At 48.2% G+C, this 21,779-nt stretch overlaps 1 protein-coding gene and 1 long non-coding RNA gene across 9 annotated transcripts in view; one reads left to right on the top strand and one right to left on the bottom strand.

Annotated features, from left to right (window-relative positions):
- The window catches only part of FBXO10 (F-box protein 10), a 78,894-nt gene extending 68,644 nt beyond the window's left edge, over nucleotides 1–10,250 (bottom strand). For 3 of the 6 annotated variants that reach the window (XR_012159142.1, XM_073345727.1, XM_073345728.1), the window contains exon 1: nucleotides 10,133–10,201. The gene's annotated coding sequence lies outside the window, so the exon portion shown is untranslated. Of the gene's footprint in view, nucleotides 1–9,964; nucleotides 10,036–10,132 lie in introns of those variants that run through there. The other 3 variants (XM_073345729.1, XM_073345725.1, XM_073345726.1) reach the window with 3 other exon arrangements.
- Nucleotides 10,251–10,345: 95 nt separating this feature from the next.
- On the top strand, nucleotides 10,346–18,890 carry LOC140911823 (uncharacterized). Of its 3 annotated transcripts, none has more exons than XR_012159141.1 (3): nucleotides 10,346–11,351; nucleotides 11,916–12,434; nucleotides 14,439–18,890. It is a non-coding gene; the product is annotated as an uncharacterized lncRNA (long non-coding RNA). The 3 variants fall into 3 exon arrangements; XR_012159140.1 differs by adding an exon at nucleotides 12,466–13,138 and having other exon boundaries at nucleotides 10,346–12,360; XR_012159139.1 differs by having other exon boundaries at nucleotides 10,346–12,434.
- The last annotated feature ends 2,889 nt before the right edge of the window (nucleotides 18,891–21,779 follow it).

The following is a 21,779-nucleotide window of genomic DNA, read 5'->3' as shown; positions in this document are numbered from 1 at the left end:
TTTTCAGGGGAGGGGCCGGGGAAGGAGTCAGTCCTTCAAACAATTGAAAACTGTGCTTCATATTTCAGAAAATGAGTTGTTCTTTCATTGGTTTGGATTCCATGATCTGAGAAAGGGAAATCCAGCTTCTGAGCTGAAACAGACTTTAATTAACATAAGAAGCCTGTAAAAGAGGCACTTCTAAATGATGGAACATTTGTATTCAGATCAATAGATGAGGGATTAGCCATGAAGAACCCCGGGGAACGTGATTTGGGATGCGTTCTCAGCTGAGCTATGCTCACCGGTTCTCTGTTATGATAAAGAGGCAGCTATGTGAAGCAAACCCAGAGGATTACATTTCTTCCATAATGATGTGCCCAGTACATCTTGCACCATCCCATATTCACCTTTCCAGTGATTTCACTGGGGTTTGGATCATGCCCATAACACATACAGAAGTTTCTCTTTACTGCCCACAAATGTCACAAAGAAACAGAGACAGTAATTAACTGTTGAAAACTTAGATCAGCGTTCAAGGATTAGTGGGTCCAGACATTATGTCAAATCTGTCTCCACAAGAGATTTAAGATAATTTCTCTCTATTTTAGCTCAACGTTATATTTGTTAAATATTGTGCTCCTTCTCCCATGGGCCCAACCCTGCATTCCTCCAATGGGAGGGCTGGGTGCAAAAGGAACATAAGACCTAGCTGGCTGGCTGAAATCTTAACTCCACTCAAGTCAGTGGCAAAACTCCCTTTGATTTCAACAGGACCAGGATTTCACCCTGGATTTCTACCTTAATTGCAAGCCACAATACATCTCTCTCCTACTGGAGACTTGCAAGTACAATCCTCACAACAATATTTTCATAATGCCATGCTATCCATAGCTCTCAACAGACACAAATATTTATTCTTGGCAAGCATGAAAATGGCTAAAAATAAAATGTTCTGTTAATATGAGCTCTGTGGCTGGAAATGTCATTACTGGTGACCAGGAAATAAATCTATAATGAAAAATAGGGTCCTGAATCTTCCACCCAGGCTCTCCTTATTGCAGAGCAACCGTGTTGAATTAATGATGTATATTACAGAAGTGTCTAGAAACCCCAGCTGAGATCAAGCCCCCAGTGTACTAGGAGCTGCACAAAGACAGCACCTGCCCCCAGAGAACTTACCACGTAAGCAGACAAGACAAGCAAAGGGTAGGCAAGTGGTTTGCACAACGTCCAGGGGAAGGCCACTGACTGAGCGGGCACAGAACCCAGATGTCCTGAGGCCCAGTCCAGTGCTCAGTCTACCAGACCACACGCCTCAAACACAGTGTGGTGGTTCTGGTCAGTGGCTCTAAACACAACATCATATGGTTTCGTATTTACTCTTTCCCAATGACCTACTCATTTGACTTTATCACCCCTTACCAGCTGAGTCATGAGCTCAACTTGTTACTTGAAAAATCAAGCTATGTTTCATAAAGTTTAAAGTCAGAAAGAACCACTAGCTCATTTTTCTGTGGATCACAAGATATCAGATTGCATCCAGGTACCCCTATGTTGAGCCCAGTGACTTTAGTTAGACTAAAGTAATTGGCCGCAGAATTTTTATGACTTGTGATGATATATGAATCAGAAAAAAAGTAAACTCAAGTTACTTCCCTATTACTAGGAATCTAGATTATTCAAAATAACCATTTGGGAAATCTAATTTACTTTTTACCATTTATACTGGTTATTTATACGGCTGTCAAGAAATTGAAAATGTAGAAAACATCCAAAAATATTTAAATAAATGGTATTCTATTATTGTTTAACAGTGCGATTGTGATTAATTTTTTAAAATATATTGATTTCACTTAGAACACAAAATACAAAGTGTACTGTGCTCAGTTTATATTTATTTTTTATTACAAATACTTGCACTGTAAAAAACAAAAGAAATAATATTTTCAATTCCACCAGCAGAAGGTTGATTTTCTTTTTTGGTGGTTCGGGTTCTGTAGTTTCCACATCAGAGTGTTGCTCTTTTAAGAGGTTTCAGAGTAACAGCCGTGTTACTCTGAATGATGCATCCGATGAAGTGAGCTGTAGCTCATGAAAGCTCATGCTCAAATAAATTGGTTAGTCTCTAAGGTGCCACAAGTACTCCTTTTCTTTTTGCTCTTTTAAGACTTCTGAAAGCAAGCTCCACACCTCGTCCCTCTCAGACTTTGGAAGGCACTTCAGATTCTTAAACCTTGGGACAAGTGTCGTAGCTATCTTTAGAAATCTCACATTGGTTCCTTCTTTGCGTTTTGTCAGATCTGCAGTGAAAGTGTTCTTAAAACAAACGTGCTGGGTCATCATCCGAGACTGCTATAACATGAAATATATGGCAGAATCTCCCCCAAAGAGTTCAGTCACAAATTTAAAGAATGCATTATTTTTTAATAAGTGTGATCAGCATGGAAGCATGTCCTCTGGAATGGTGGCCGAAGCATGAAGGGGCATATGAATGTTTAGCATATCTAGCACAGAAATGACTTGCAATGCCGGCTACAAAAGTCCCATGTGAACAGCTGCTCTCACTTTCAGATGACATTGTAAATAATAGGCAGGCAGCATTATGTCCTGTAAATGTAAACAAACTTGTTTGTCTTCGCAATTGGCTGAACAAGAAGTAGGACTGAGTGGACTTGTAGGCTTTAAAGTTTTACATTGTTTTGGTTTTGAGTGCAGTTATGTAACAAAAAAAAAATCTACATTTGTAAGTTGCACTTTCACAATACAGAGATTGCACTGCAGGACTTGTATGAGATGAATTGAAAAATACTATTTCTTTTATCTTTTTTGAAGTGCAAATATTTGTAATAAAAATAATAATATAAAGAGAGCACTGTACACTTTCTATTCTGTGTTGTAATTGAAATCAATATATTTGAAAATGTAGAAAAACATCCAAAAATATTTAATACATTTGACTTGCTATTCTATTGCTTAACAGTGCAATTAAAACTGCAATTAATATTGATTAATTTTTTTTAATCACATGAGTTAACTGTGATTAATCGACAGCCCTAGTTATTTCCTATCCTAAATTTGATTATTGTCTTTGTTCAAGCTGAATAAATTTCACTTTTCTTTCTAGTCCGTTTCATTTCCTGGTGTTAGGATAAGGTCACAAATTCTACTAGGGCAGGTGTGGGCAAACTTTTTGGCCCGAGGGCCACATCTGAGTATGGAAATCGTATGGTGGGCCATGAATGCTCACAAAATTGAAGTTGGAGTGCAGGAGGGGTGAGGGCTCTGGCTGGGGGTGTGGGCTCTGGGGTTAGGCCAGAATTGAGGAGTTCAGGGTGTGGAAGGGGGCTCTGTGCTGGGACAGGGGTTTGGGGCATGGGAGGGGGTCAGGGGTGCAGGCTCCGGGTGGCGCTTACCACAAGCAGCTCTTGGAAGCAGTGTCATGTCTCCACTCCGGCTCCTATGTGGAGGTGCAGCCAGGCGGCTCGGCGCGCTACCCCATCTGCAGGCACCGCCCCTGGAGTTCCCATTAGCCACAGTTCCTGGCCAATGAGAGCTGCAGGGGTGGTGATTGGGATGGGGGCTGTGTACGGCGCCCCCTGATTATCCCTAAACATAGGAGCCAGCAGAGAGGGGGCATGCTGCTGTTTCCAGGAGTCTCGACATATGCGAGCGGAGAGGCCTCTGACCCTGCTCCCCGGCTGGAGCGCGGGAGCAGAGCAAGCCCCAGACCCCGCTCCCCAGCGGGAACTCAGGGGCCGGATTCAACAGACTGGAGGGTCGGATGTGGCCCCCAGGCCATAGTTTGCCCACCTCTGTACTAGGGCATATTGCAAAACAAACACAAATTTGCATTGAAACCGCTTACAATTTGTATTAAAAAATGCTTAGAATCATGTTTTATTTTCTATTTCTTACACAAAATTGAAATTCTGGGTCTAAGTCATCTAATAAGCTTTAACATTACCAAAACTAATGATTACTTCTTTATATGCAGCAGGAGGTTCTGAAATCTATTCCCCGGGGTCATTCAGGAAGAAGTCTTTGGGGCCCTCACTTACGACTGAAGGCTATGTGACCCTGGAAGTCTTACAGTCTTTTGTCTTGCATAGTCGTAATCATGGCCGTCACAATCAAATAGCTATCAGAAGTACAATAGTTAAGGGAGTAGCGTTCTACCCAGGGCTTTATATGGGAAATTTATTAGTCCTGGGCTCCCTGTTATTCAGCTACTATCCATTATAGTTACAGAGTATCTCAGAGAATAAAGTAATAGTGGCAAAATCAGATACCCTACTTCTTTGTATTGTCCACCTTGTCTGTTTAGACTGGGGATTATGGATGGAGTCCGGTAAGGATAAATTAATAATAAGTATTATTATTTATATAACAATAACAACAAAGATCACCTATAAGCACTTGTATAGCACTTTATATGTCCCAGTTATTGTATAAGCACGAGTTGATCCTCACACCCAGACCTGTGAAGTGTGCTAAAAATGATCTTCCACCTCCAACATATTGGGGAAGTGAGGCAGGGAGCCCTGGTCAGTGAGTGGCAGAATCAGTATTTGAACCCAGAATTTCCTCACCAGCCCACGCAGTCCCCAAAATGTTTTAGAGTGATCAAAGAGTACATGGAGATCACTGCATATGCCAATCTGAAGCCCATAATATGCAGCTACTGCTGATTCAGGAAAGCACGTACACCTGGGCATAAGTCCATTTCCATTTAAGTGCGTGGTGTTAAAACAGGTACTTACACGCTTTCTTGAAGAGAGATACTTTCCTGAATCGGGGCCATGTTTTTTGAACTAAAGAGGGCACCACCAATTTATAATCAACTCAGTTTCAAAAATGAAGTTAAAAGTCATATTCACCCTGCCCTGAGTCCCTGGTCCATTTATGGGCGTTTACAGTAATTGGTCAATGTTTTCTATTTTCCCTGACTGCTTTTGTGAAAGACTCACATCAACAGGGGACACTTACTACAGAGGGGAAAACAATGATGCTTATTGTACACAAAGCACTGTGGAAGCCACAGGGTAAACAAATTAAAAAACAAACCAACAGCAGACTTTCCCCCGCTTTGCTCTCTTTAAGCTACAGTCAGCTGAGCTGCTGCTTGTAGGCAAATAAATAAATACATAAATAAAAATAACAGTCAGACAGAATGTGATTTTTAAATTGATGGTGTCCTTGTAGCTAAATTAATCAAATCACCACAGATACACCGCAGGGCTAAATGCAGTAAAAAGGACCACCTTGTGCATCTCACCGCTGCTGGACGGTCCCTTCTGGCCTTAAGTCTATGAGATGAATGGTACCAGGGGAAGGGTCTGTCTGGCAGCTTTAAAGCTCTGTTTCATTATAACAAATCCTCTTTTGCCTGTGAAATCTTCAATTAGACAACTCATTTTTTCAGTGGATGCAGGTGTAAGGGGTTTGTAAAGGTCAAATTTACTTTTCACAGCTCTGCTAATTAGAGGTATTCATGGGATGAATCCACCGAAATGAGACAGAAGATAATACCAGCCCAGGTTTCTAAAAGATTTCACAGACATCGGTCATAGACATCCATCAGCAGCAGAAAATATGGCTTGAATAAACAGGAGCAGCACTGGGCAGCATACACCATCATCAGGGGACATGAGTGACTTTTAGAGGATCTGGACTTTGGGGTAAAAGGCATTAGACACCACACATGCATTCAGTCTCTTCCCACTACACAATGGGAGCCTCCCAGCTCTCACCAGAGAAATGCTTTTGACAACAGCACTAGCCTGGCTTCTCCTAACCACGATCAGACACAGTCCCAAGCTTCTGGGGTCACAATCTGCCCCCACATGCACAGGAGCAATTCTTCCAGAGATCAGTGGGACTGTGCACACCTCCCTTTAGTGCTAGCCAAAAAGCCACAGATCTCCTTCACCCTGTACCCTATCCGATCTCTGCCACCGATCTCCTTCACCCTTCCTATCTGCTGACTGGCAGGGACGTCCGAAACCAGGGAGGAGTCCCAGAGATCTTCATTGTCCTCTGCTTCTCCCGCAGACTCCACCAGCGCAGGAGGACATTGAAAAGCCACTGGAACAGTCTCCCCATTCCCAAAGGAGGGAGGTTCAGTGGGAGAAGCTCGCATACTGATTGTCCCAAGAGGGACAGTCAGTGCAGCCCCAAGCCGGGATCCAGCATCATCACCGCATCATGCAGGATCAGGGGCTCAAGGACTCCCCGTGCCAGGGGAAGGCAGAGCCATTGGGAGCTCCAGACAACAAACCTGCCACCCAGCACAACACTATCCTCCTCCTCAGGGCACACAGCTCCATTCTCAGCTGTTGCCAGCAGCTCAGGGGCCTCCAGAATCTTCGCCCTGTCAGAAACAGTCCCACGGAAACCTGTCCCATCAATCTGTTCTTCACCCCCATCTCTAGAACCTGCCTCTGTTTCCGCCGCAGGGAGGGAGCCCTCAGCCTCCAGGACTCTCCCCTGTCCAGGCACAGTGATGGGGTCACAGCAGAGGGTTTCTCGGGGGGGTAGGGAGGGCTGCTCCCTGGACAGCAACAGGCCACATAAGGTGATGGGGGATAGACTCTGACAGTGCAGATGCAGGTTCTGTCTCCTGCTGGTCCCTTGCTGTCCCGATCCCCATCTCACTATCCTGGAGTCCCCACATTCGTACCAGGGACCTCTGAGCCAGCAGCAAGTAGGCAGGAATCCCTCAAATAAGTACAGTCACCCCGCAGGAAACATTTCATGTTTTCCAAAGTAGCAAACACTGTATAACCAGCCCCATCTATGACACCAGGCGCAGGGGTTACATAGAACCACATACACCTGGGGCTGGAACGACAACACGCCTCACAATGGATTCATCCTGACAGCAGGAACTGCCTTCCCCTAACAGGAGAGATCAGACAGTGGCGTCTCAATGTGGAAGGGGGCACTGGAAAAAAACAGCTTGAATGAGGAGTGCAGAGACAGGAGAAGGGCAAAAACAATAGGTACAAGTCTTTTAGGAGCCTGCCAACCCACCCGTTTACAAATGTACATCTCCAGGGGGAGCTGAGACAGATGAGGGCAGAGGAAAAATGGCTCATTTTTGCTGGGTGAGAGACCTGGGTTCAATTCCTGATCCACCATAGGCTTCCTTGTGCCTCAGTTCCCTATCTGTACAAGGGAAGCAATGACACTGCCCAGCCTCAAAAGGTTATCGCAAGGATAAATGCATTAAAGTCTGTGAGCTGCTCAGATACCAGGGTGATGGGCCCAGATAAGTACCTGAAATCAGACATGCTTTATTAACTGGTCTGGGGAAGAAGACAGCTCCCGTGACCCCACCCCTGGTGCACTGTACCAGGTGGCTTTGCAGAGGAGGACAAAGCAGCCAGTTGGTGTCTGGAGTTTCACAGGTGGGGTGATTATATACAGGCTGCAGCACTGAGGGCTGTTCAATAGGGCAGCTGAATGGCAAGAAACCATTGAAAATGGTGGGAACAGGAAGGGAGACTAACACAAAGGCTCCCCATGGCAGCAGAGAGATCTTTCTGAACAGCAGCATTTCCTCAAGGGGTCAGGAACAGCTCACAACACAACTAGATCCACGAAGCTGTCTGAAATCTCCAACCTCCCTCGGCCGATTCTTCCCACAGACCCACCTCCAACCTCCCTCAGCCACTTCTCCCCACCAACCTCCCTCGGCCACTTCTTCCCACCAACCAGCCTCCAACCTCCCTCAGCCACTTCTCCCCACAGACCCACCTCCAACCTCCCTCAGCCACTTCTCCCCACAGACCCGCCTCCAACCTCCCTCAGCCGCTGCTCCTCACAGACCTCCCTTGGCTGCTTCTCCCCACAGACCCGCCTCCAACCTCCCTGGACTGCTTCTCCCCACCAACCTCTCTGGGCCACTTCTCCCCATGGACCCGCCTCCAACCTCCCTGGACCGCTTCTCCGCACTGACCCCCCTCAGCGACTTCTGCCCACCGACCCACCTCCAACCTCCCTCAGCCACTTCTCCCCACCAACCGGCCTCCAACCTCCCTCGGTCGCTTCTCCCCACAGACCCGCCTCCAACCGCCCTGGGCCGCTTCTCCCCACCGACCTCCCTCAGCGACTTCTCCCCACCAACCCACCTCCAAGCTCCCTCAGCAACTTTTCCCCACGGACCCGCCTCCAACCTCCCTCAGCCACTTCTCCCCACCAACCTCCCGCGGCCGCTTCTCCCCACCGACCCACCTCCAACCTCCCGCGGCCGCTTCTCCCCACCGACCCCCCTCCAACCTCCCGCGGCCGCTTCTCCCCACCGACCCCCCTCCAACCTCCCGCGGCCGCTTCTCCCCACCGACCCCCCTCGGCCACTTCTCCCCACCGACCCGCCTCCAACCTCCCTCAGCCACTTCTCCCCACCAACCTCCTTCGGCCATTTCTCCCCACCAACCGGCCTCCAACCTCCCTCGGCCTCTTCTCTCCACCAACCTTCCTCGGCGACTTCTCCCCACGGACCCGCCTCCAACCTCCCTGGGCTGCTTCTCCCAACTGACCCCCCTCAGCCGCTTCTCCCCACGGATCCGCCTCCAGCCTCCCTCAGCAACTTCTCCCTACAGACCTGCCTTAGGGACAGTGCCTCAAAATCGCACCGTACCCAGGACTAAATGTGCCATTACTGCCCCAGAGTGGGACCAGAGGAATCCTGTTTCAGAAGCACAATGCCTTGGTGGGCAGGCAGCATACCCTCCCTCCTGACCCACCTGAAATAAAGTCATGAAGGTAGATCTTTGTATTCCCCTGCGGTAACATTCCAAAAAAGTACCTACTCCGGGTTTAGCGTAAGGAAATATATTAATCTGGTGTACACAATGCAGCCAATTATAACAAGTAATCCAGCAGTACAGAAAACCACGTTGGATGCCCATGTTAGAAAGGTACCACCACCTTTCCCTTTTGCTTGTATTCTTATGGGGTTTCATGCAGTTTTGATCAAAAGACTGGCAGATCTCCGAGATCCTGCATTGTTCCAGGTTCTGACTATTGAATGATTCCCTCTCCTCTCCATTCTGCCATGGATCATTCTGTTTTGAAACAACACCCTACTCTGAGGTCACCTCATATCAAAACCCTACTGCACGCGAGGAAAGAAAACCAAAAGTCCCACCACTCATTTTAAGCCACCCTTCCAATCACAAAATAGGTTAGAGATGTAGCTCTGCATACTTGCAAGTAATTCTAGAGACCGATCCTACCTCCACTAACACTCAATTCCCTTATTAAAAAATATTACCCCAGTAACTAGAGAAAGCACTGAAATCACTTTAAAAACCACATGTTCGACAACTGATTCCCCTACGGTAAGTAATTGACTTCAACAGATGTTCTATATATTAAATCAAAACAATATTTAAAGCAACAGTCGAGCTCTGGTGGCCAAATATCTGAATGAATGGTAGAAAAACTGCAGAATGCAGTGAGGAGTAAAATGTGATAGAAAATACACCTAACAAAAGAACAAAGGGGATACATTTACTATGGCTACTATAAAACTATTTCAAAACACAACACAACTATTTCAAAACACAACTTGTACGTGAGCAGTAAAAGAAACCGGTTTTCTTTTCCGTGCTGTGCCTTAAAATGGTTGTGAAGACACTCACTGATGGGTGCCTCGCGGTAGCAGAGGAGCCCTGGCAGCCTCACCCGCCACACAGCACTCATATTACATACCGCCGGTCCTCTCACAAGTGTGTGTAAATCCCCTGGTTTTCGGAACACGAGTTTCAACAGAATTCGGCTTCCTCCAGGACCATTAGCACAAGTTACCTTAACTTGACCGTAAGTACAAGTTACAGATGGTTTCCCCCTCCTTAAAGCAGCCTCCCCTCGAGGCTGCGTTCACACACACATTATTCCCCTTCCGACGCAGAAATGGCAAGTTTTTGCTCCCAGCCGCCTTCCCAGCCGAGGGCGAGGGTCACGAAACTGGCCTCACCGCAGCCTTCACCAGCCACCCCGCGGCACACCGCAGGGAGAAGAGCCAGGCTCCGAGCCAGGGCAGGGCTGCCCATCGCCCCCCATCACTGCACAATCAACCCCGCGCCTGTTCCCGCCCGCCCGCCCCGGGCAAGTTTGCAGAGTTCGCCCCCCCCGCCCCCGGCACCTTAGATCCTGCCGGGGAGCCGCCACATCCCGGCTGCGGCCGCGCAGAAGCTGCGGTGGGCGACGCTCGCCCAGCAGAGCCGGGAGGAACGAGCGGGAGCTCCCCCCCCCCCCGCCCAGACCATAGAGAGCCGGGAGGGGAGAGAGAGCCTCTCCCGGGGTCGCGGCGCTGCGGCACCCGGCGCGTGGGCGGGGAACGCTGGGAGCCGGGCGGGGCGGCGCGTGCCTCTCCCGGGCGGTGGGAGCTCAGCGCGCGCCGGGTCCTGCGGCGGGTCCCCTGGCGCCCCGCGCAGGGCTGTGCAAGCTGAGAGCGGGGCGCTGGGGGAGCCACTGACCCCGCTCCCCCCCCGGCAGCTCGGGCCTATTCATCATCATCATCATCATCACGCCCAGCTCTCCTCCAGCGCTTTTCAGGGGCCCTGGCGGCCCTTTGCCCCTAAGGCTGTTCGCGTGGCTGCCGGCGAAGGGGGTGTCTAGCCAGCATCACGCAGCCAAGCGCCCAGCCCGGGCCCACAGCTGGGGCTTTCGAAACAGCGGTGTGGACGGGCTGGAACCCAAGTTCTGAAGCCACGGGAGGGGGGCTTGCACTAGGGTGGCCAGATAGCAAATGTGAAAAATCGGGACGGGAGGTGGAGGTGGGCCTCTAGAAAGGAAAAGGCCCCAAATATCGGGACTGTCCCTATAAAATTGGGACATCCGGCCACCCTAGGGCCTGTGGGTCGTGCCACAACTTCCAAGCACTGCTATGTGTATTGCGCTCCGTGAGCGCGGCTAGCCCCAGGCTGTGGGCCCAGGCTCACTCCAGCTTGCTGTGCAGCCCTATCCGGAGCTCATGTATACGCTCCAGCTGATGCAGCTGTGCCGCTGTAGCATAGACACTTCCTACCTCCACTGAAGGGGGTTTTCTGTGTTGCTAAGCCCCATGTCTCTGACAGGTGGTAGCTAGGTCGATGGAAGAATTATTTAGTCGACCTAGCTGTGCCTGCACCGGGGCTTAGGTCAACCTAACTACGGCGCTCAGGGCACGACGTTATTCACAGCTTCCGCAACAAGGAGCACCTTAAAGAGTAACAGATTTATTTGGGCATAAGGTTTCGTGGGTAAAAAACTACTTCTTCAGATGAGTGGCATTAGCTACATGGATCTAATTTTTAAGCGTAGAGCCACCTTAAGGGACCTACCTGCGAATTCTCTGGGAGCAAAGGGATCCTTGGATGGGGGTGAGTCAATGGGGCTCTGCCAGCTCTGTGCCCCACCTCACTGCCCCAAGCGTAGTGGGGTGTTGCAGAGGAAGACACGTAGCTAGAACATGCTGCACCCCACAGTGATTCTTTGATACATAGATTCCAAGGCCAGAAGGGACCATTGTGATCATTTGGTCTGACCTCCTGCATAGCACAGGCCAGGGAACTGCCCCAAAATAATTACTAGAGCAGAGCTTTTAGAAAAACAGCCCACCTTGATTTTAAAATTGCCAGTGATGAAGAATCCACCATGACCCTTGGTAAAATGTTCCAATGGTTTAATGACCCTCATTGTTACAAATGTATGCCTTATTTCCAGTCTCAGTTTGTCTCACTTCAGTTTCCAGCCATTGTATTGTGTTAATGTCTTTCTCAGCTAGACTGAAGGGCCCATTATTAAATATTTGTTTCCCATGTAGATACTTATAGACTGTGATCAAGTCACCCCTTCACCGTCTCTTTGTTAGATGAAATAGATTGAGCTCCTTGAATTTATCACTATAAAAGCAGGTTTTCTAATCCCATAATGCTTTGTTCTAGGTGAGCCTTCAGTGGGCCTGACTGTTATAAAAAGGCCGTCAGCTGCTAACTAGCTGAGCGGTGAACAGTGGAGAGGCTAACAGAGGGAGTTTGCCTGGGGAGAGCCCACTGAGGCTTTCATCTTGGAGGCTTCTCTGAGTAGTTACTACAACACCCGAGGAAGCTCTTAGAAGGAAGGTAATATGGTGGTGAGTGTTCAGCTGTTGTTACCTGCACAGGACGTGCCATGTTTGTCTTTCTTCCACAGGACAGAAGCGACTTTGTCTGTACAAAGTGCAAGCTGGTCTCCATATTGGAAGAGAAGGTTCAAGGTCTGGAGAAACAAGTATCGACCCTGCGTTGCATAAAAGAAACTGAAGATTTCCTGGACAGATGTCAGGATATGCTTCTACGAGCACAACGTTCTGAAGATTCAGAGCAGGCTGTGCAGCAGGACAGAAGGACGGTAAAGAAATTTGGCAGCATGTGACCTCCAGAAGAAGAAAGGGGACCGTCCATGTACCAGCAATGCAGATACAGGTAAGCATCCATTTTCATGTTCTCTCCACAGGTACTAATGCGGAGAATGGACTAGATGATACATCTGAGGGAAGGGAGCAGAAGGAGACTCCGCCGATTGGAAGGCATGAGATGCGCTGTCTTAGGGAAGGGAGTTCCACGACCACCACTTCCAAGAGAAGGAGGCGGGTGGTGGTGGTCGGGGACTCTATCCTCAGGGGGACTGAGTCATCTATCTGCCGCCCCGACCGGGAAAACCGAGAACTCTGCTGCTTGCCAGGAGCTAGGATTCATGATGTGACGGAGAGACTGCCGAGACTCATCAAGCCCTCGGATCGCTACCCCTTCCTACTTCTCCACATGGGCACCAATGATACTGCCAAGAATGACCTTGAGCGGATCACTGCGGACTACGTGGCTCTGGGAAGAAGGATAAAGGAGTTTGAGGCACAAGTGGTGTTCTCGTCCATCCTCTCTGTGGAAGGAAAATGTCTGGGTAGAGACCATTGAATCGTGGAAGTCAACGAATGGCTACACAGGTGGTGTCGGAGAGAAGGCTTTGGATCCTTTGACCATGGGATGGTGTTCCAAGAAGGAGGAGTGCTAGGCAGAGACTGGCTCCACCTAACAAAGAGAGGCAAGAACATCTTTGGAAGCAGGCTGGCTAACCTAGTGAGGAGGGCTTTAAACTAGGTTCACCAGGGGAAGGAGACCAAAGCCCTGAGGTAAGTGGGGAAGTGGGATACCGGGAGGAAACACAAGCAGGCGAGCGCGACGGGGAAGGGCTCCTGCCTCATACTGAGAAAGTGGGACGATCAGTGAGTTATCCTAAGTGCCTATACACAAATGCAAGAAGCCTGGGAAACAAGCAGGGAGAACTGGAAGTCCTGGCACAGTCAAGGAATTATGATGTGATTGGAATAACAGAGACTTTGTGGGATAACTCACATGACTGGAGTACTGTCATGGATGGATATAAGCTGTTCAGGAAGGACAGGCAGGACAGAAAAGTGTGGGGGGAGTTGCATTGTACGTAAGAGAGCAGTATGACTGCTCAGAGCTCCTGTATGAAACTGCAGAAAAACCTGAGAGTCTCTGAATTAAGTTTAGAAGCATGAACAACAAGGGTGATGTCGTGGTGGGAGTCTGCTATAGACCACCGGACCAGGGGGATGAGGTGGACGAGGCTTTCTTCCGGCAACTAACGGAAGTTACTAGATGGCAGGCCCTGATTCTCTTGGGAGACTTCAATCACCCTGATACCTGCTGGGAGAGCAATACAGCGGTGCACAGACAATCCAGGAAGTTTTTGGAAAGAGTAGGGGACAATTTCCTGGTGCAAATGCTGGAGGAACCAACTGGGGCAGAGCTCTTCTTGACCTGCTGCTCACAAACCGGGAAGAATTAGTAGGGGAAGCAAAAGTGGATGAGAACCTGGGAGGCAGTGACCATGAGTTGGTCGAGTTCAGGATCCTGACACAAGGAAGAAAGGAGAGCAGCAGAATACGGACCCTGGGCTTCAGAAAAGCAGACTTTGACTCCCTCAGGGAACTGATTGGCAGGATCCCCTGGCAGAATAACATGAGGGGAAAAGGAATCCAGGAGAGCTGGCTGTATTTTAAAGAATCCTTATTGTGGTTACAGGGACAAACCATCCCAATGTGTAGAAAGAATAGTAAATATGGCAGGCGATCAGCTTGGCTTAACAGTGAAATTCTTGCTGATCTTAAACACAAAAAAGAAGCTTACAAGAAGTGGAAAATTGGACAAATGACCAGGGAGGAGTATAAAAATATTGCCCAGGCATGCTGGCGTGAAATCAGGAAGGCCAAATCACACTTGGAGTTGCAGCTAGCAAGAGATGTTAAGAGTAACAAGAAGGGTTTCTTCAGGTATGTTAGCAACAAGAAGAAAGTCAAGGAAAGTGTGGGCCCCTTACTGAATGAGGGAGGCAACCTAGTGACAGAGGATGTGGAAAAAGCTAATGTACTCAATGCTTTTTTTGCCTCTGTCTTCACGAATTAGGTCAGCTCCCAGACTACTGCACTGGGCAGCACAGCATGGGAAGGAAGTGACCAGCCCTCTGTGGAGAAAGAAGTGGTTTGGGACTATTTAGAAAATCTGGATGAACACAAGTCCATGTGGCCAGATGCGCTGCACCCAAGGGTGCTAAAAGAGTTGGTGGATGTGATTGCAGAGCCATTAGCCGTTATCTTTGAAGACTCATGGCGATGGGGGGAGGTCCCGGATGACTGGAAAAAGGCTAATGTAGTGTCCATCTTTAAAAAAGAGAAGAAGGAGGATCAGGAACAGTCAGCATGGATTCACCAAGGGCAAGTCATGCCTGACTAATCTAATTGCCTCTGTAACGAGATAACTGGCTCAGTGGATGAGGGGAAAGCAGTGGATGTGTTATTCCTTGACTTTAGCAAAGCTTTTGATACAGTCTCCCACAGTATTCTTGCCAGCAAGTTAAAGAAGTATGGGCTGGATGAATGGACTATAAGGTGGATAGAAAGCTGGCTAGATCATTGGGCTCAACGGGTAGTGATCGATGGCTCCATGTCTAGTTGGCAGCCGGTATCAAGCGGAGTGCCCCAAGGGTCGGTCCTGGGGCCAGTTTTGTTCAATATCTTCATTGATGATCTGGAGGATGGCATGGACTGCACCCTCACCAAGTTTGCAGATGACACTAAACTAGGAGGAGTGGTAGATACGCTGGAGAGTAGGGATAAGATACAGAGGGGCCTAGACAAATTAGAGGATTGGGCCAAAAGAAATCTGATGAGGTTCAACAAGGACAAGTGCAGAGTCCTGCACTTAGGATGGAAGACTCCCATGCATTGCTACAGACTTAAGGCCCGAATGGCTCGGCAGCAGTTCTGCAGAAAAGGACCTAGGGGTTACAGTGGATGAGAAGCTGGGTATGAGTCAACAGTGTGCCCTTGTTGCCAAGAAGGCTAATGGCATTTTGGGATGTATAAGTAGGGGCATTGCCAGCAGATCGAGGGACGTGATCGTTCTCCTCTATTCGACATTGGTGAGGCCTCATCTGGAGTACTGTGTCCAGTTTTGGGCCCCACGCTACAAGAAGGATGTGGAAAAATTGGAAAGCGTTCAGCAGAGGGCAACAAAAATGATTAGGGGACTGGAACACATGACTTATGAGGAGAGGCTGAGGGAATTGGGATTGTTTAGTCTGCAGAAGAGAAGAATGAGGGGGGATTTGATAGCTGCTTTCAGCTACCTGAAAGGGGGTTCCAAAGTGGATGGATTTAGACTGTTCTCAGTGGTAGCTGATGACAGAACAAGGAGTAATGGTCTCAAGTTTCAGTGGGGGAGGTTTAGGTTGGATATTAGGGAAAACTTTTTCACCAGGAGGGTGGTGAAGCACTGGAATGCATTACCTAGGAAGGTGCTGGAATCTCCTTCCTTTGAGGTTTTTAAGGTCAGGCTTGACAAAGCCCTGGCTCGGATGATTTAGTTGGGGATTGGTCCTGAGGTCCCTTCCAACCCTGATAGTCTGTGAATCATTCTCGTGGCTCTTCTCTGAACCTTCCCCAATTTATCAACATCCCCCTTGAATTATGGGCACCAAAACTGGACACCGGATTCCAGCAGCAGTTGCATCAGTGCTAAATACAGAGGTAAAATAACCTCTCTGCTCCTACTCGAGATTCCTGGTGATGCATCCCAGGATTGCATTAGTCTTTTTGGCCACAAGGTCACACGGGGGGCTCATGTTCAGCTGATTTCTACCAAGACCCTCCAAATCTTTTTGGGAGTCACTGCTTCCCCCCTCCTGTAAGGATGGCTTATATTTCTTGTTCCTAGACATATGCATGGACATTTATCCGTATTGAAATGCGTATTGTTTGCTTGAACCCAGCTTACCGAGGGATCCAGATCACTCTGAATCAGTGACCTGTCCTCTTCCTTATTTACTGCTCTCCCAATGTTTGTGTCATCTGTAAACTTTCTCAGTGATGATTTTCTATTTTCTTCCTGATCATTGATCAAAATGTTAAACAGCACAGGGCCAAGAACTGGTATGTTGGAGGTGGCCATAAGCTACAGTAGCCATCAAGCTGGCTTGTAATATTCCACTTACAAAACTGGCCCACTGCAGTGTCCGATGTGGGGAATACAGATGTGGTGTAAAGCCCTTTCCCCAACCTCCACAGGTTTGCACTGAGCATAGCTTGGGCGGACCAGAGTATCAGGGCCACAGTGTTAGGGAATGAAGAAGCATGTGGCTAGCACTACATGGGGCTGACTTGGGCTCTTTAAGTCACAGCTACAAATACGTTTTCTAAGCTGAGTCATGTACGGAGCAGGCAGGCCTGGGGTGGGAGCATGTCGTCTTTCCCATAGTGCTGAGCAAAAAGCCGAACACGTGGATGGTTCTTTAGAATGAGCATATGGAATCATTCCTGTTGCGAGGGTCTGATCCTGGATCCAGAACCCCGCAGCAGACCACTAAGCTCTGTTTATAAGGGTGTAGGCAACCTCCAGATCCTTTGGCCTTTTGGATAATTTGTCCCAATCTGCAGGCTGCTCGCTGGAGTTTGCTGGCATTCAGATTTTTACTGTATGCTGTGGTCTCTTTATGTTGCATTAGTAAATTAGCAGTACTAAGATTGGTACCACTTACGTATTGCGGAATATGCCTCAGTTAAGCTGTGCCTTCTATGTTGGAGGGCCTAGGAGTAATGTAGATCTGGCCACGGGGTGGCGCTAGAGCGATACAAAGTAACAAGCCCTTCTGCAAAGCGTCATTTACACTTGTGCGAATCGTTTACATGGTATTGAGAAAAGCTGTGGTTTGGTGTATCCATCGAGCCTGGGGGACTGTATTCTGTAAGATCCATGACTGTAAACTCCTTTGGGGCAGGGAATTTTTTTTGTTCTGTGGTGGTTCACTGCCCAGGGGGGCTTCGATCCTTGATTAGGGCCAGGAGACATTACTGCAATGCAAATAATAATTGCAAGGTATCACTGCTTTTAAGGACTTGTGGACTTCATACAGCATTGCATACGTGATAATTCCCAGAGATCCCTATCAAGCCTGAGGGCACAATGATGGTGTCTATATAAGAATAGTCCTACTTAACATGTTATAGCAACTCCCCTGACAGAAACATAAGAGAACTTCACCGGACACACACACACACACAGAGTGGGGTTTAGGGTATGGCTGCATAACACTGCCTTGTAGTGATTGTACACTTCCTAAAAAGGAGTTTAAATACCCAACTACGGGAGAACCAGGAAATGCGGAGTTAGCCTCTCTGCCTGGCACCCTTGCAAGAATGTTAGAGTTGTAAGGAAGGATAGGCTTATGGTTAAAAAATATCTGGTCTGTGACTCAAGGAAACAGGATTGATTCATTGCTCTGCTTCATTTCTCTGTGGATCAGTAAAATGATCCACAGGTGTAAAATGGGGGTCAGAGCACTTCCCTACTGCCCGATGGGGTGCGAGGATACCAAATAAAAAGAACTAAGGATTGTGAGGTGCTCTTATGCAATGGTGATGGGGGCCAGCTAAATACCCAGACTGATAGAATAAAAAATAGCGAATATCCGAGCATCCGGAAGGGCTGAGTTAAGGTGACTCTTCTCACACAATCTGACCCTTTTACTCACCTAGCCAGCGCTCAGACTTATGTCCAATATGATTTTTCCCACAGATTTCAACACTTTTCAGAAACAATTGTGCCCCACTTCTGCATGCTTAACAAGGCCAGATGATGGGGTGTTCTGCCTCCCATGCTACGAGCTGCCGTTATCCCAGTCGGGCGCCAGCTCAGAGCAGTGTCCCAGTTACCACCCTGTATCCTCAGTTGATACAAGGGGTAAGATATTGCCAAAAATATTTGTAAAGAAACGAGAGAAAGTTCTCCCAGTCATTACCCAGCATGGTCAGACCGCCTTCATTAAATAGATACGGAGCAGGTAACCTGTGACAACTGATGACTCTCTGGCCTAGTGGATAGTGCACTCACTTATATTTTTATTAGTGAATGGACAAGTGATACAATAAAGATGGAAGAAAGGTCAGTGTAACTGGGATCCGGATTTTCCAGATTCGGTGTGCTGTTTGCTGCTTCCTCAGAAGAGAACTTATGGGATGCACAATGAAAATGGAGCCGCATTGTCCCCAGGCTCTGGACTGGGACTCAGGAGACCTGGGGTTTATTCCCAGCTCTGCTACTGTGTTCCTGGGTGTCCTTGGGCAAGTCACTTCCCCTTTCTGTAAAATGGGAATAATGATATTGCCCTCCTTTGTAAAGTGCTTTGAGATCTACTGTGAACAATGCTATAGAAGAGCTAGGGATTGTTAATTAGCTACAGTAATAACTCAACAATTCGCATACACTTGTAAATTGTATTAAGCGAAACTGAATGTAAAGATGAAGAAATTACAGCAAATATATGTAATGTTAAATAATATGATATTAAATGAAGAAATGTAACATAGGATATTAACATTTTTCAAGAAATAATGTCACTCAAATAACAAAGTCTTATTGTACAGTGGTGCATTGATACTAATTTTGTACTTCTCTGGATAGGTCATTGTGTTCTATATAGGTTCTTACACTGCTCATCACTGTAGTACCTGAGCACTTGAGTGTAAGGATCCACTTGGGTCTCAAAACCGCCTACCCAGAATAGCACCGCACAAAGTCTTCAGAATTCTGTTCAGCATCACTAGCTTCTGCTTGATTATCAAACCACTGAGCCAACTCCCACAAACACCAGGCTTCCAAACTGCAAACTTCACTGAGGAATAACAAGTAACAGCAAAATTAGACTTTAATAAATCAGGATTATGAGGCTGCTTCTCTGTAATCGGCTGGAGATCCTGATAGCACTTTAATGCTCTTCACTGGTGATGCTCTTACTTCAAATTCAAAAACTCCCTTCCAACACATTTCCTAAAACGAGTCTGCCTCCTATACCTCACTCCCAATGGGTCCTCCTTCCAGCACTTGGTGATTTCTTTGACAATGTCTTGATTAGCATAAATCTCTTGCCAAAGAGATGAAGGGCTGCCCTCTCGCACGTGGTGATGTGCATGGTGATAGAGCAGGGGTGGGCAAACTTTTTGGCCCAAGGGCCACATATGAGAAATTGTATGGCGGGCCATGAATGCTTCTCAAAATTGGGAGTTAGGTTGCAGGAGGGCTTTGGCTGGGGGTGCAGGCTCTGGGGTGGGGTTGGGGGGTTCAGGAGGGTGCTCTGGGCTGGGCCTGAGGGGTTTGGAGGGTGGGAGGGGTATCAGGGCTGGGACGTGGGAAGAGGTCAGGGGGGCAGGCTCCGGGCGGCACTTACCTCAAGCAGCTCCCAGAAACAGTGACATGTCCTGCCTCCGGCCCCTATATGGAGGCATGGCCAGGTGGCTCTGTGCACTGCCTTGTCTGCAGTGTGGTTCCCAGCCAATGGGAGCTGCGGGGGTGGCGCTTGGGGCGGGGGCAACATGCGGAGCACCCTGGCTGCCCCTACGCATAGGAGCTGTAGGGGGACATGCCGCTGCTTCTAGGAGCCGTGCGGAGTGGGGCAAGACCCCAACCCTGCTCCCTGGCTGGAGCTCGAGGGCTGCATTAAAACATTTGGAGGGCTGGATGTGGGCCCCGGGCCATAGTTTGCTCACCCCGTGATAGACATAGCTAAAACTACAAAACTGTGTGCCAAAAACTGCACAACCACATTTGCTTGTCAAGCCAAACAATGGAGCAATTCAAATCGTTAGTACATCTCTCCTTCCACCTGCATGGAGGTTATGCATCTGCTTCATAGATGTGGCCTTCAAATGGTGGTGTCTAACTGTAGAGAAAAGATAATTCAAACAAGCATACTTGTTATTTATTTGTACAGTCGTGGTGGCATGAAGGCGACCACTCATGGACCAGGATCCCATTGTGCTAGGCACTGTACAGACACTTGGAGGGAAAGCAAATCTTGGACAGAGAGACTTACTGGTCAGGGCCAATGCCAACGTCTAGGAGCCTAGGTTGGGGGCCAGAACCAGGGTTGGAGCCTAACAGTGGTTGCCTGAGTGTGGGACTGGGTTGGGGTCCTAGTACTGATGCTGGGAGCCAGAACAGATCCAAGGTTCCAGGGGCAAAGCCAGGGTCCATAGCCAGAGTAGGAGTTCAAGTGCTGAAGTCCAGGGTCAAAGTCGGAGTCCAGATATCAAAAGTAGGAGTCCCAATACCGAAGCTAGGGAGCAAAGCCAGAGTCCAAGTCCCAAAGGGGTCAGAGTTCAAGGGTGGAAGCTAAGGGTCTGAGCCAGGCCTGGGAGTCAGAGAGCAAGCTAAGAGGCAGGTCCATCACTACTGCTCCCATCAGAGTCCACCTCATTGCATAGAAGCTTCCTGGAACTTCTCTTGGGCCCAGGGTGTCTGGCTCAATTGGGGGCCACGAGGAAGCTATCAGTCCAGCTTCCCCAGGTAGCACTTCCTGTAGTATTGATCTCCACAGAGTCTGTGGGTTATGCACACAGCCCTACCATGACTGGTATAGTGGAGTGCTCTCTGCCATCACACAGATCTGGGTTCTAGTCTTGTCCCCCCAGAACTGCACAGTCTGATAGTGACCCAGACAATAATGCAGCTGCTTTCTGAGACACGGATTTTTAATCTTGCTAGGCAGAAGGTAAATCACATATGACTGAATGGCATTTTCCACCCTCCAAAATTAATGCTCCACTTCCCCTGATGGAGCATTCTTTTCACCTAACAAAAGTGCAGCATGGCATGAAACCTGTGATGAAAATGCCTAACACAGTAATTAGCTGTGAAGCATACAATTACCTACATCATGACTATCTGGTTTAGCCCACAATAGCAATTTACACTATTCCTGCCAATTATACTGTGCACAACTAAGAGTAAGAATCTATGTAGGAGGCCCACACTCTTCAACATGCAATGTAGCTCTGAATTAAGCCTCTGTTTATACCTCTGACACTCCTTTGTTCCACACAGACCTGCTAAAATATCCCCCAGATTGTGTTCCAGGCTTGGCTCTTTACTGCTGACTTATTCTAAAAGCTGCTTTGCAGCAATTTGCTCATAACTGCTACACAATTTTAGAAAATGACCAATTGTTCCCGAGGCAAGGTGCAGGAGGTGATCTCTTTTATTGGACCAACTTCTGTTGGAGAGAGAGACAAGCTTTCAAGCCACACAGAGCTCTTCTTCAGGTATGTCTACACTGCAGTAAAACACCTGTGGCTAGCCCATATCAGCTGACTCAGGCTCATGGGACTTGGACTGCGGGGTTATAAAATTGCAGTGTAGACATCCAGGCTCGGTCTGGAGTCTAGACTCTGGGATGGAGGATCTGAACATCTACAC

Source organism: Lepidochelys kempii, chromosome 5, assembly GCF_965140265.1.
Source record: "Lepidochelys kempii isolate rLepKem1 chromosome 5, rLepKem1.hap2, whole genome shotgun sequence".
Classification (NCBI taxonomy): domain Eukaryota; kingdom Metazoa; phylum Chordata; order Testudines; family Cheloniidae; genus Lepidochelys; species Lepidochelys kempii.
This window is presented reverse-complemented; position numbering and strand designations above follow the sequence as displayed.